Here is a 15,860-nt window from a genome sequence, read left to right as displayed (position 1 = left end):
ATGACAACGTTAGCGAGCCACTCGGAGTGGTGTACCTCGCGAATGAAGTTGGCTGCCAAAAGTTTAGCCACCTCCTCTCCGATTGCTTTCCTCTTGTGCGCGGCGGACCGACGCAGGCGTTCTCGGACAGGCCGAGCAGCAGGATCCGCATGCAGTCGGTGCTCAGCCAACTCCCTGGGTACACCTGGCATGTCAGCAGGCTTCCATGCGAAAATGTCCCAGTTCTCACGGAGGAATTGGATGATCTCGGCTTCCTATTTTGGATCAAGGGTGATGGAGATGTTTGTCAGGGCGGCGGTGTCGTCCGTCGGATGGATGCTGACTTTCTTCGTGTCTCCTGCCGACTGGAATGCGGACTCGGAAGCTGGCTTCTTTGAACGCATCAGGTCAGCGGGGTCGGTGGTCTTCTTGTACTCATCCAGCTCGAGAATAGCCATCAGCTGATCAGCAATCCTCGACCCCTGCTGCAGACACTCCTCGGCCCGCTGCCGATTGCCTGTGACCATAATCACACCTTTGGGACCTGGCATCTTCAGATTCAAATAGACGTAACATGGACGGGCCATGAAACGCGCATATGCCGGACGGCCCAGAATCGCATGGAATGCACTCTGGAAGTCCACCACCTCGAATGTCAGCTTCTCCTTGCGGAAGTTCTTGTCAGAGCCGAAGACGACATCCAACGCAATCTGGCCGAGTGATTTGGCCTTTCTTCCTGGGACGACTCCATGGAACTGCATACTGCTCACGCTAAGTTTGGACATCGGAATGCCCATTCCCTTGAGAGTGTCGGCGTACATTATATTCAAGCCGCTGCCGCCGTCCATGAGGACTTTGCGTAGCCTAACTCCTTCCACCACCAGGTGGACGACCAGAGCCTGCCTCCCTGGGGTGGGTACGTGTGCTGGGTGGTCTGACTGATCAAAAGTGATCGGAGCCTGTGACCACTTGAGGAACGTGGGAGTGGATGGGGTTGCCATGTTTACCTCCCTGTTGACCACCTTCAGTCGACTTCTTCTTTCCACATCAGCAGAAATCATCAATGTTGCATGGACTTGGGGGAATGGTTCCTCCTTGTCCTCATCATCCTGCTCGGTGTCCTTCTCACTCGGCTGTCCTTCGCCGAATCCTTGGATCAGGAGGCGACACTGCCGAGTGGTATGCTTCGGCACTATGACATTGCCTTCTTCATCCGTTTTCGTGTGGATTGGACACGGTTGATCCAGGATGGAATTTCCTGACTGCCTCTTCTTGGGGGTGTACTGTACTTTCCCCTTGCCTTTGAACTTGGCATTTGTAACGGCTGCTGTCGTGAGTATAAGTCTGACAGTTGATGTGTAGGGTACGAAAGGATGGGCAGAGCCTTAGCTACGGCGAGGTTGTATGAGTTAAGGCCCCTCTACGGTGGAGGTAAAAGCCCTACGTCTCAGTGGTCTTGAGAGCTTAGTGTCGAGTGGAATATGGGATTACAGTAAATGCCAACCCCTGCACCAGTGGGGAAGGGCGGCTTATATAGAGTGCGCTGCCCTCCACAACGGCCCGGTGGACAGGGGTGGAATAGTGGCGAATAAATGCCTACGTTACAGGTAACGTATGCCTTAAATGCTAATGATGGTGTATGAAAACGTGTGACCGTTGCCCTCCAGGGAGGTTACGATGTACAGAGTGGAATTCAGTCGGTACGATAAATATGCTCCGAATGCTCGTCACCGACTGGATAATGGGGGGTCCTTAGTTCAGTCGGAACTGTCTAAGGGCCTTGCCCTCTATGAAGGGTAGTCCTTGGGTAGGACATATAGGGCAGGCTTATGAACCTACCCTGGGACTATAACCCCATCATTAGTCCCCCAATGGATCGGGGTTGGAATGACGAAGTGATGCCTGGAGTACGGATCCGACTGGTATGCATGTGACTTTGGCGTTGTTTGCCTCGATCCATTTTATCCTTTCGACCAGTGATTCAAGTGAATATACCAGTGAAACGAACCGTCAGGGACCGAGTGCTTCCGTGGAATCTTTCGATGTGACCGGTCAAACTGACAGCGGCGGATTTTCTAGGATCCTCAAATTTCGGTTGCCGCGCGCTCAGCAGGGATGTCGACATCGCCACCGAGTAGTTTCTGTCGCCTCGATTACCGCACCGTTATTTTCTCCACTAACATCGCAGCAGCCGGTCGGGGGATAAGATTTCGGGGCCACCTGTTAGTGACCCAGTAGGAACCTTATTTAAGCCTCTCTGGCGGGGGTTTCTTGTTGCGCTTCCCTTGTTACTCGCACTCGCCTCGCTTCTCCCGTAGCTCCCTGCGCGTTCCAAGCCTCCTCCTTCCACTCCTCCTCTGCGGATCTGCTGCCTTCACCATGACGAAGGGGCAGATGAGCAAGCTCGAGTCGCAGAAGAAGAAGAAGAAGGCGGCGGCCCCTGCTCAGCGGCGACAGCGGGCACTGCCGGCGGGTTGGATCCAGGGGATTTCCTCCCCTCCACGGTGACGGAGGACGACATGCTGGAGCTGGTGGAGCAAGGCATGATTGCCAACAAGTCGTGGAGGCTGTCAGCGGAGGGCGAGACGGAGCCGGCGCCGCAGGAGGGAGAGCGCGTCTTGCTGCTCAGCCACGTGTACAGGGGCTTCTCCTTGCCTCCCCACCCCTTCTTTAGAGGTATTATGAATCACTTTGGGGCGCAGCTCCAACATTTTCCTCCCAATGCGATAGCCCATCTTGCCGCATTCGTCACTCTGTGCGGGTGCTTTATTGGATGTCCCCCCCCCATTGGGGGCTCTTTAAGTACATCTTCTCCGCTAGGTCTCAGACTGTCAAAAAACATAGCCAGTCGAACGATAAAACTCATCTCCTCCAGCTCTGCGGGGGCTTAGGCTTCCAGAAGAAAACTAAGAGTAGCTACCACCCTCTCCAGTTGTCCGAGTCATTTAGGAACTGGCAGTCGACCTGGTTCTACTCCCAGGACATAGCTTGTCCGAATGCCGCGACTGGGTTGTCGCCCTTTAGCCTCGACCGTCCGGCTCCTCCCAGGCAGCTTGCGCTCTCGAAGTTGGAAAAGATCCAGATCCAACCTCTGGTCGAGGCGTTGATAGCTGTCGTCCGCAAGGGAGTCACCAGCACAGATTTGCTGGAGACTTTTCTGGGTCGGCGCATCCAGCCGCTGCAAGCCCGACACCACACCATGTGGCACTACGCGGGGCCTGAGGATTCCACTCGGACCCATCCAGAATGCGTGACCGGGGAGGTTGTGACAGCGTGGGTCCGCGGCATCACAAGCGCATGCGACAACCCCAGAGGAGACCATTGGGTGAAGCCCTTCCGCGTCAATAATCCTCCTCCGAATGAGGTGAGCACCTCTTGTCGAGTGCTTTAAATCTTCTTAGATTTATCGCTTTTCTTGTGTCGCCGCCTGGTGTCTGATGTTGTCGACTGTATTTTGTGCAGGACTGGACCAACTGGCACTCTCCCGTCTCGAACGGGAATCCCATTGAGGAAGAGGAGGGCAGCGTGGATAGCGCCGAGTACGTCTCCAACAGTGGGGAGATGGAGGAGGAGTCTGAAGAGGAGGAGGGAGAGGTTGGGGAGCAGAGCTCGCCACCTCCACCATCAGAGCCTCGAACTAAGCACCGTCACAAACCCGCGACTCCACCGGCTCCTCCAGCGGTCCCGAGTGCCCCGCCAGCTCCACCCGTGGCTCCGAGTGCCCCGCCAACTCCTGCCGTGGCTCCGAGTGCTCGGAGCGTGAAGAGGACCAGGGACGCTGCTGTCAAGCCCACGGACGAACCGTCCAAGGTGGCCAAACCGAGTGGGTCCAAGCCTCGGAAAGCTTTGCCTCGGATGAGGATCGCTGTTCCAGTTGCCTCAGCGTAAGTGTCTTGTTCTCCCATCTTCTTTTAGTATTTGATTGAACTCATGCTTATCAGTCGAGTGGATTTTACTCGACAGAGCTGCTACCTCCGCCACCTCTCTTCCGCGTCAGGACGATCCCATGGATACAGATAACGCTGCCACATCGCAGCAAGGTACGTTGTGACGGCTCCAAGATTTTGCATTATTGTTTCGCGAGTGCTGCCTTTAATCTTGCCCTTTTTCTGGGACCTCATGTTGTTCAGTCGGGCTTCCTTCGGAGGTGATTCATCTGGAGGAGGACGACCAACGGGGATCAGGGCCAACTTTGGCGCCTGTCCTTGAGGTTGTCCCATCTGCTGCTGCTCCCACCATGGACGCGCTGCCGACCGAGACGATGCCGTCGACTGAGGCGGTGCCCCTCGCGGCGGAACCGACTGGAACGGGACTTGGGATGCACAAGGAGTCTTCTGTCGTGCTAGGTCCGTCGATCGTCCAGTACGACGCCCGACATCTCCCGGAAGACCAAGTGGGAGCCACCGAGGAGGCCATGGTGCAGGTGGAGTTGATGGTGGGTGATGCCAAGGGAGCGTATAACTCCATCGCGTCTTTGTACAAGAGAAGCTTGGAGCTCCGGGACGATATCCGAGTAAGTGCGCTAGTAAGTGTTTACTTTCCTCTTGTAACCCACTAGGGGTTTAAGTGATATACTCGGATACAGTAAGATTGTTTTGCAGTGGGTTCACTCTGAGTGAACCCAGTGGGTGTAGTCCCCGAGACATCTGTCGAGTGCTTGCACCGGCAGTTGTCTTTATATGCATTTTCCGTGACCTAATCAGATCAGAGTTGATCTGCCCGAATGGTACCTGTGGGGGCACTCCGAGTGCACCCACTGGGTGTAGTCCCCGAGAGTAGTGTTACTCAGGTCGGGTAATAGTAGTCTCATAGGCTTGTCTGTTTGTCATGTAGCTCAATAGGGCCGGCCTGTTCGAGCTTCATGCCAGTGGGGTCACTCTTAGTGAACCCACTGGGTGTAGTCCCCGAGACCGCTATCGATTGCTTGCATCGGCAGGGGTCTGAATAACTTTGAGCTTTGTTTGTTTTCCTTGTTGAATGTGTCTGATCTTCCCTGTGCACTAATTTGGCAGAAGACTTGCAAAATGGGATCCGCGTACAATGCTCTGAAGGCTGAAAAGGTTCAGCTTGCTGTGGAATTGGAGGCGGCTGTGAATGACTTGGCTGGTGTGAAGGGGGCTCTTGCTGACCGAGTGAAGTCTCTGGAGGAGTCCCTGGAGACCAACAAGGCATTGGTGGCCGAAATTGAGAAAATGGGCAAGCAAAGAACTGAATTGATGGGTCAGATGAATCGGTGCATTTCGCAGGAGAAGTACATCAGCGACTGGGTGAGGAAGATGATTGCACTTCTCGGTGGTAAGCTTTTTGCCGAGTGCACCTTGACTTTGTAGTTCATTCTGCGCTTACTTTCTGCTCGTCTTTCTTTTGCAGATTTTTGTCTGGACGCTGAGGCGGAAGCAGCCGACATTGAATGGTCGGTTGTTCCGAACGTTCCACTCGGCGACGAAGCCAATCGGGACATGCTCCGAGCACATATTCGCCTTGGAAGAGTGGGACCTTTCATTGGCCGCCTACGAGAAGTCATCGGCTGGATCGACAAGCAGCTGTGGCCCGAAGACGAGTCCCGGCGGGAAATAGAAGGGTTGATGACTCGGCTGGAGGACGTCCCGAACAGAGTGCAGGCATGGAAGAAGTCTGCCGCTCGTTGTGGTGCGGACGTGGCGCTATCGCTAGTCCGAGTGCACTTCAAGGAAGCTCGCGAAGAAAAGCTGAAGCCGTTGCAGTTTGCAAACACCAAGAAGCTTCGATTCGAAGATTTCATGGAGACCTTCCTCAAGACAGCCACTCGTATCGCGGACGGGATCGACCTTGACACCTTTCTGGAGCCCGCCAATCCTGGTGCCAGTCCTGGTGATGCTAGAAAAACTTTATGGTGAACGCACTTTTGCCTCGGAATGCCGAGTGTTATCTGTATCAAACTTTGGCCACTGCTGTTTCGGTGTGGATAAGCTTGATCCACACCGAGCCGATCCAACTTTGAATTTGAATCGAATATTTTGCTCTTCTTTCGCCAAGTTTTTTTTTGACACGATTTTGGCTCATGGTTTTTGTTTGGCGTTTCTTGGTGAAGCCAATGGCAAACATGTGGAGCATGTAATTGTCAGTTGTCTTCACATCCACATGAGCCTCAATGAGGGTCTGCTAAGCCTCCGAGTGGATCTCAAGGATACACTCGAAGGAAGCTTTTTACTTAGGCGATTCTGGATCGCAGCTAACTCCCCGAGTGCGGCATCTCATGCGCACTCGGAGTGAGTTGATACTCATGTAGTTGTCAGTTGTCTTGACATCCACATGAGTCAAAATGATGGTCCGCTAGGCCTCAGAGTGGATCTCGAGGATACACTCGAAGGAAGCTTTTTACTTAGGCGATTCTGGATCGCAGCTAAGTCCCCGAGAGTGCCTTTTCGTGCGCACTCGGAGTGAGTTGATACTCATGTAGTAGTCAGTTGTCTTCACAGCCACATGAGCCTCAATGAGGGCCTGCTAAGCCTCCGAGTGGATCTCGAGGATACACTCGAAGGAAGCTTTTTTACTTAGGCGATTCTGGATCGCAGCTAAGTCCCCGAGTGCGGCCTTTAGTGCACACTCAGAGTGAGTTTCTACTTAGGGGATTCTGGATCGCAGCTAAGTTCCCGAGTGCGGCTTTTGGTGCGCACTTGGAGCGAGTTTGTACTTAGGCGATTCTGGATCGCAGCTAAGTCCCCGAGTGCGGCTTTTGGTGCGCACTCGGAGCGAGTTTGTACTTAGGCGATTCTGGATCGCAGCCAAGTCCCCGAGTGCGGCTTTTGGTGCGCACTCGGAGCGAGTTTGTACTTAGGCGATTCTGGGTCGCAGCTAAGTCCCCGAGTGCGCCTTTTAGTGCGCACTCGGAGCGAGTTTGTACTTAGGCGATTCTGGATCGCAGCTAAGTCCCCGAGTGCGCCTTTTAGTGTGCACTCGGAGCGAGTTCGTACTTAGGCGATTCTGGATCGCAGCTAATTCTCCGAGTGCGGCTTTTGGTGCGCACTCGGAGCGAGTTTTTACTTAGGCGACTCTGGGTCGCAGCTAAGTCCCCGAGTGCGGCCTTTGGTGCGCACTCGGAGCGAGTTTTTTACTTAGGCGACTCTAGGTTGCAGCAAAGTCCCCGATTGCGACTTTTAGTGCACACTCGGAGAGAGTTTGTACTTAGGTGATTCTGGATCGCAGCTAAGTCCCCGATTGCGACTTTTAGTGCACACTCGGAGAGAGTTTTTTACTTAGGCGACTCTAGGTCACAGCTAAGTCCCCGAGTGCGACTTTTAGTGCACACTCGGAGAGAGTTTTTTACTTAGGCGACTCTGGGTCGCAGCTAAGTCCCCGAGTGCGACTTTTAGTGCACACTCGGAGAGAGTTTTTTACTTAGGCGACTCTGGGTCGCAGCTAAGTCCCCGAGTGCGACTTTTAGTGCACACTCGGAGAGAGTTTTTAAGACCGGATTCTGCAAACGCGGAAGAATTTTGGACCTACAAAAAATCGGTCTGCTTTGTATTACTTCAATGATACTTGTTCTTTACATTGCCTCCGTCGGCGGTCATGTGTAGAAGCGCTTCAGGAGATCTCCGTTCCATGCTCGCGGCTCGTCTGTTTCCCTGTCGAGGTTGTAGAGGGGATATGCTCCATTGTTCAGCACCTTAGAGATGATGAAGGGTCCTTCCCAAGCGGGAGCCAACTTGTGAGGCCTCTGCTGGTCCACTCGGAGCACCAGGTCGCCTGCTTGGAATGTCCCACTCCTGACGCGCCGCGCGTGAAATCGCCGCAGATCTTGTTGATAAATTGTTGAGCGAGTCAGTGCCATATCGCGCTCTTCTTCTAGTAGATCTACTCCGTCTTGCCTGGCTTGCTCTGCTTCGGCTTCGGAGAAGAGTTCGACTCGTGGAGAGTTGTGAAGCAAGTCACTCGGAAGGACCGCCTCTGCTCCATAAACGAGGAAGAACGGAGTTCGCCCTGTAGATCTATTCGGAGTTGTGCGGAGGCCCCACAACTCCGAAGGCAGCTCGGTGACCCATGCGCCGGCGGCATGTCCAACTTCTCGCGGGAGTCGAGGCTTCAATCCTTGAAGAATAAGTCCATTCGCCCGCTTTGCTTGCCCGTTTGTTTGGGGGTGCGCCACAGATGCAAAATCTACTCAGGTACCTTAGCCTGTGCAAAAACCTTTGAATCTGTCCGAGTCAAAGTTTGTGCCATTGTCAGTGATTATGTTGTGCGGGACTCCGAATCTGGCGATGATGTCTTTGACAAACTTGATGGCCGTAAGGGCGTCGAGCTTCTTGATGGGCTTGGCTTCAATCCACTTGGTGAACTTGTCGACTGCTACCAACAGATGAGTGAATCCCCCTTGGCCTGTTCTGAATGGACCGACTGTATCTAATCCCCGAACGGCCAAACAAGAGGGTTTGTCTTCAGCGCAGATGTTGGCTTGTGGGACTTGTTCGAATAGAACTGACAGCCCTCGCATCGGTCGACCATATCCTTTGCCATTTCATTCGCCCGCAACCAGAAGAAGCCAGCTCTGAATGCTTTGGCGATGATTGCTCTTGAGGAGGCATGATGGCCGCAGGTTCCCGAGTGAATTTCTTCCAGGATTAACTGTCCCTCCTCAGGGGAGATGCATTGCTGAAGGACTCCTGAAACACTTTCCTTGTACAACTGGCCATCAATGACGGTGAAGGACTTCGACCTGCGGACGATCTGCCTCGCTTGGACTTCGTCTTTTGGTAATTCTTGCCTCAGGATGTATGCAATGAACGGCACAGTCCAATCGGGGATGATAGCAAGAATCTCCATGATCAAATCAACCACTGCGGGCACCTCGACTTCAGTCGGGTCTGTTGAGCTCTTCGGTTGTACCGGTTCCTCTGTAAAAGGATCTTCTTTCACCGAAGGGAGATGTAGGTGCTCGAGGCAGACATCACTCGGGACTGGTCTCCGAGTGGATCCAAGTTTTGCCAACTCATCAGCTACTTGGTTCTTCAGTCGCGGAACATGGTGGAGTTCCAGACCTTCAAACTTCTTCTCGAGCTTCCTTGCTGTGTTGCAGTATGTAGTCATGGTGGGGTTCCTGACATCCCACTCCTTCATCACTTGATTAACCACCAAATCTGAATCGCCATAGACCATCAGGCGACGGACGCCGAGTGTGATGGCCATGCGCAATCCGTAAAGGAGAGCTTCATACCTGCCTCATTGTTGGAAGAATCGAAATGTATCTACAACACATACTTAAGCTTATCACCTTTTGGCGATATGATCACTACGCCAGCGCCGGAGCCATTCAACATCTTGGACCCATCGAAGAACATAGTCCAATGAGCCGAGTAGATGTGAGTCGGTTGCTGTTGTTCTACCCATTCTGCTGTGAAGTCAGCCAGAGCTTGAGACTTTATAGCCTTCTTGGCTTTGAACTTGATGTCGCAGTATAACATCTCCATAGCCCACTTCGCCACTCGGCCTGATGTGTCTCGATTGTGGAGGATTTCTGAAAACGGAGCATCAGAAACGACAGACACCGAGTGGTCTTGGAAATAATGAGCCACCTTCTTCGCAGTCATGTAAATCCCGTAAGTAAGCTTTTGAGAATGGGAATACCTCTGCTTGGAAGGAGTCAGGACTTCGAAGACATAATATACTGGCAGCTGAACCTTGTACGCTTTGCCTTCTTCTTCGCGTTCGACTGTGAGAACAGTGCTGACGACTTGATCTGTAGCCGCGATGTACAGAAGAAGGGGTTCTTTACTGAGCGGGTCAGTAAGAACCGGCTGGGTGGAAAGCAGGGCATTGAGGTCGTCGAATGCAATTTGGGCTTCGTCTGTCCACTCGAAAGTATCTGATTTCTTCATGAGTCGGTATAGAGGTAACGCCTTCTCGCCAAGTCGAGCGTTAAACCTGCTCAAAGCCGCTAGGCAACCTGTGAGGCTTTGAACATCATGTATTCTGACCGGCCACTCCATTCGGACGATGGTCCCGATCTTTTCGGGGTTGACATCGATCCCTCGTTCGGAAACGAAGAAACCGAGTAACTTTCCGCTGGGAACACCGAATGAACAGTTGGTAGGGTTGAGCTTGATATCGTACCTAAGAAGGTTGGCGAATGTTTCTGCCAAGTCAGTCAGCAGGTCGGAACCTTTGCGTGACTTGACTACGATATCATCCATATATGCCTCCACATTTCGACCGATCTGGTCAAGGAGGCATTTTTGGATCATGCGCATGAAAGTTGCTCCTGCATTCTTCAAACCGAATGGCATAGTGATGTAGCAGAAACACCCGAATGGTGTGATGAAGGCTGTTTTTAATTCATTCGGACCATACACACGGATCTGATGATAGCCCGAATAGGCATCAAGGAATGATAAACGCTCACAGCCCGCAGTCGAGTCAACAATTTGATCAATGCGGGGGAGCGGGAAATGATCTTTCGGGAAAACCTTATTGAGATGCTTGAAGTCGATGCACATACGGAGAGACTTGTCCTTCTTGGGCACCATGACAACATTGGCGAGCCACTCGGAGTGGTGTACCTCGCGAATGAAGTTGGCTGCCAAAAGTTTAGCCACCTCCTCTCCGATTGCCTTCCTTTTGTGCGCAGCGGAACGACGCAGGCGTTCTCGGACGGGCCGAGCGGTAGGATCCACATACAGTCGGTGCTTAGACAACTCCCTGGGTACACCTGGCATGTCAGCGGGCTTCCATGCGAAAATGTCCCAGTTCTCACGGAGGAATTGGATGAGCTCGGCTTCCTATTTTGGATCAAGGGTGGAGGAGATGTTCGTCGGGGCGGCTGTGTCGTCCGTCGGGTGGATGCTGACTTTCTTCGTGTCGCCCGCCAACTGGAATGCGGACTCCGAAGCTAGCTTCTTCAAACGCATCAAGTCAGCGGGGTCGGCTGTCTTCTTGTACTCATCCAGCTCAAGGATAGCCATCTGCTGATCGGCAATCCGTGACCCCTGCTGCAGACACTCTGTTGGGGAACGTCGCATGGGAAATAAAAAATTTCCTACGCGCGCGAAGACCTATCATGGTGATGTCCATCTACGAGAGGGGATGAGTGATCTACGTACCCTTGTAGATCATACAGCAGAAGCGTTAGTGAACGCGGTTGATGTAGTGGAACGTCCTCACGTCCCTCGATCCACCCCGCGAACAATCCCGCGATCAGTCCCACGATCTAGTACCAAACGGACGGCACCTCCGCGTTCAGGACACGTACAGCTCGACGATGATCTCGGCCTTCTTGATCCAGCAAGAGAGACGGAAAGGTAGAAGAATTCTCCGGCAGCGTGACGGCGCTCCGGAGGTTGGTGATGACCTTGTCTCAGCAGGGCTCCGCCCGAGCTCCGCAGAAACGCGATCTAGAGGAAAAACCGTGGAGGTATGTGGTCGGGCTGCCGTGGAAAAGTCGTATCAAATCAGCCCTAAAACCTCCGTATATATAGGTGGGAGGGAGGGGACCTTGCCTTGGGGCTCAAGGAGCCCCAAGGGGGTCGGCCGAGTCCAAGGGGGGAGGACTCCCCCCCAAACCGAGTTGGACTTGGTTTGGTGGGAGGGAGTCCCCCTTCCTTCCCACCTCCTCCCCTTTTTTTTCTTTTTCTCTTGATTTTCTCTTCTTGGCGCATAGAGCCCTTTTGGGCTGTCCCACCAGCCCACTAAGGGCTGGTGTGCCACCCTCAAGGCCTATGGGCTTCCCCGGGGTGGGTTGCCCCCCCCCCCCCCCCCCGGTGAACTCCCGGAACCCATTCGTCATTCCCGGTACATTCCCGGTAACTCTGAAAACCTTCCGGTAATCAAATGAGGTCATCCTATATATCAATCTTCGTTTCCGGACCATTCGGGAAACCCTCGTGACGTCCGTGATCTCATCCGGGACTCCGAACAACATTCGGTAACCAACCATATAACTCAAATACGCATAAAACAACGTCGAACCTTAAGTGTGCAGACCCTGTGGGTTCGAGAACTATGTAGACATGACCCGAGAGACTCCTCGGTCAATATCCAATAGCGGGACCTGGATGCCCATATTGGATCCTACATATTCTACGAAGATCTTATCATTTGAACCTCAGTGCCAAGGATTCATATAATCCCGTATGTCATTCCCTTTGTCCTTCGGTATGTTACTTGCCCCAGATTCGATCGTTAGTATCCGTATACCTATTTCAATCTCGTTTACCGGCAAGTCTATTTACTCGTTTCGTAATACAAGACCCCGCAACTTACACTAAGTTACATTGCTTGCAAGGCTTGTGTGTGATGTTGTATTACCGAGTGGGCCCCGAGATACCTCTCCATTCACAGGAGTGACAAATCCCAGTCTTGATCCATACTAACTCAACTAACACCTTCGGAGATACCTGTAGAACATCTTTATAGTCACCCAGTTACGTTGCAACGTTTCATACACACAAAGCATTCCTCCGATGTCAGTGAGTTATATGATCTCATGGTCATAGGAATAAATACTTGACACGCAGAAAACAGTAGCAACAAAATAACACGATCGACATGCTACGTCTATTAGTTTGGGTCTAGTCCATCATGTGATTCTCCTAATGACGTGATCCAGTTATCAAGCAACAACACCTTTGTTCATAATCAGAAGACACTGACTATCTTTGATCAACTGGCTAGCCAACTAGAGGCTTGCTAGGGACGGTGTTTTGTCTATGTATCCACACATGTAAATGAGTCTTCATTCAATACAATTATAGCATGGATAATAAACGATTATCTTGATACAGGAATTATAATAATAACTATATTTATTATTGCCTCTAGGGCATAATTCCAACAGTCTCCCACTTGCACTAGAGTCAATAATCTAGCCCTCACATCACCATGTGAATTACATTGTAATAAATCTAACACCCATACAGTTCTGGTGTTGATCATGTTTTGGCCGTGGAAGAGGTTTAGTCAGCGGGTCTGCTACATTCAGATCCGTGTGCACTTTGCATATATTCACGTCCTCTCCCTCGATATAGTCGCGGATGAGGTTGAAGCGTCGTTTGATGTGTCTGGTCTTCTTGTGAAACCGCGGTTCCTTTGCTAAGGCAATGGCACCAGTGTTGTCACAGAACAAGGTTATTGGATTCAGTGCGCTTGGCACCACTCCAAGATCCGTCATGAACTGCTTCATCCAGACACCCTCCCTAGCCGCCTCCAAGGCAGCCATGTACTCCGCTTCACATGTAGAATCTGCTACGACGCTTTGCTTGGAACTACACCAGCTTACTGCACCCCCATTAAGAATAAATACGTATGCGGTTTGCGACTTAGAGTCGTCCGGATCTGTGTCAAAGCTTGCATTGACGTAACCTTTTACGGCGAGCTCTTCGTCACCTCCATACACGAGAAACATCTCCTTAGTCCTTTTCAGGTACTTCAGGATATTCTTGACCGCTGTCCAGTGATCCACTCCTGGATTACTCTGGAACCTACCTGCCATACTTATGGCCAGGCTAACATCCGGTCTAGTGCACAGCATCGCATACATGATAGAACCTATGGCTGAAGCATAGGGGACGGAGCGCATATGCTCTCTATCTTCATCAACTGCTGGGCACTGAGTCTTACTCAATCTCGTACCTTGTAGAACTGGCAAGAACCCTTTCTTGGACTGTTACATTTTGAACCTTTTCAAAACTTTATCAAGTCCTATCACGCGTTTTGATCTATCCCTATAGATCTTAATGCCTAGAATGTAAGCAACTTCTCCTAGGTCCTTCATAGACAAACTTTTATTCAAGTAATCCTTTATGCTCTCCAAAAACCCTACGTTGTTTCCAATCAGTAATATGTCATCCACATATAATATTAGAAACGCCACAGAGCTCCCACTCACTTTCTTTTAAATACAAGATTCTCCAACCACTTGTATAAACCCAAATGCTTTGATCACCTCATCAAAGCGTTTGTTCCAACTCCGAGATGCTTGCACCAGTCCATAAATGGATCGCTGGAGCTTGCACACCTTGTTAGCATTCTTAGGATCGACAAAACCTTCTGGTTGTATCATATACAACTCTTCCTTAAGAAAACCGTTAAGGAACGCCGTTTTGACATCCATCTGCCAGATTTCATAATCGAAAAATGCAGCTATTGCCAACATGATTCTGATGGACTTAAGCATCGCTACGGGTGAGAATGTCTCATCGTAGTCAACTCCTTGAACTTGTGAAAAACCCTTTGCCACAAGTCGAACTTTATAAACGGTCACATTACCGTCAGCGTCCGTCTTCCTCTTAAAGATCCATTTGTTCTGAATGGCCTTGCGGCCCTCAGGCAGTACCTCCAAAGTCCACACTTTGTTCTCATACGTGGATCCTATCTCGGACTTCATGGCTTCCAGCCATTTGTTGGAATCTGGGCCCACCATTGCTTCTTTATAATTCGCAGGTTCATTGTTGTCTAACAACATGATTGATAAGACGGGATTACCGTACCACTCTGGAGGAGCACGTGGTCTCGTCGACCTGCGTGGTTCGACAGAAACTTGAACTGGAGTTTCATGATCATCATCATTAACTTCCTCCTCAACCGGCGTCGCAATGACAGAGGTTTCCCCTTGCCCCGCGCCACCATCCAGAGGGATGAGAGGTTCGACAACCTCGTCAAGTTCTATCTTCCTCCCACTCAATTCTCTCGAGAGAAACTCCTTCTCGAGAAAAGCTCCATTTTTGGCAACAAACACTTTGCCCTCGGATTTGAGATAGAAGGTGTACCCAACTGTCTCTTTTGGGTAACCTATGAAGACGCACCTTTCCGCTTTGGGTTCCAGCTTTTCAGGCTGAAGCTTTTTGACATAAGCATCACATCCCCAAACTTTAAGAAACGACAACTTTGGCCTTTTGCCATACCACAGTTCGTATGGTGTCGTCTCAACGGATTTTGATGGTGCCCTATTTAAAGTGAATGCAGCTGTTTCTAATGCATAACCCCAAAATGATAAGGGCAAATCAGTAAGAGACATCATAGATCGCACCATCTCTAATAGAGTACGATTACGACGTTCGGACACACCATTACGCTGTGGTGTTCCAGGCGGTGTTAACTGTGAAACAATTCCACATTGTCTTAAGTGAGCACCAAACTCGAAACTCAGATATTCACCCCACGATCAGACCATAGGAACTTGATCTTCTTGTTACGATGATTTTCCACTTCACTCTGAAATTGCTTGAACTTTTCAAATGTTTCAGACTTGTGCTTCATCAAGTAGACATAACCATATCTACTTAAATCGTCAGTGAAGGTGAGAAAATAATGATATCCGCCGCGTGCCTCTACGCTCATCGGACCACACACATCGGTATGTATGATTTCCAACAAGTCACTTGCACGCTCCATTGTTCCGGAGAACGGAGTCTTAGTCATCTTGCCCATGAGGCATGGTTCGCACGTGTCAAGTGAATCAAAGTCAAGTGACTCCAAAAGTCCATCAGCATGGAGTTTCTTCATGCTCTTTACACCAATATGACCTAAGCGGCAGTGCCATAAAAATATGGCGCTCTCATTGTTAACTATAACTATTTTGGTCTCAATGTTATGTATATGTGTATCGCTATCAAGATTCAATATGAACAATCCTCTCACATTCGGTGCATGACCATAAAAGATGTTACTCATAGAAATAAAACAACCATTATTCTCTAACTTAAAAGAGTAACCGTCTCGCAATAAACAAGATCCAGATATAATGTTCATGCTCAACGCAGGCACTAAATAACAATGATTTAAGTTCATCACTAATCCTGGCGGTAACTGAAGTGACACTGTGCCGACGGCGATTGCATCAACCTTGGAACCATTTCCTACGCGCATCGTCACTTCATCTTTCGCCAGCCTTCGTCTATTCCGCAGTTCCT

Source organism: Hordeum vulgare, chromosome 6H, assembly GCF_904849725.1.
Source record: "Hordeum vulgare subsp. vulgare chromosome 6H, MorexV3_pseudomolecules_assembly, whole genome shotgun sequence".
NCBI lineage: Eukaryota > Viridiplantae > Streptophyta > Magnoliopsida > Poales > Poaceae > Hordeum > Hordeum vulgare.
Note: the sequence above shows the minus strand (reverse complement) of the source record.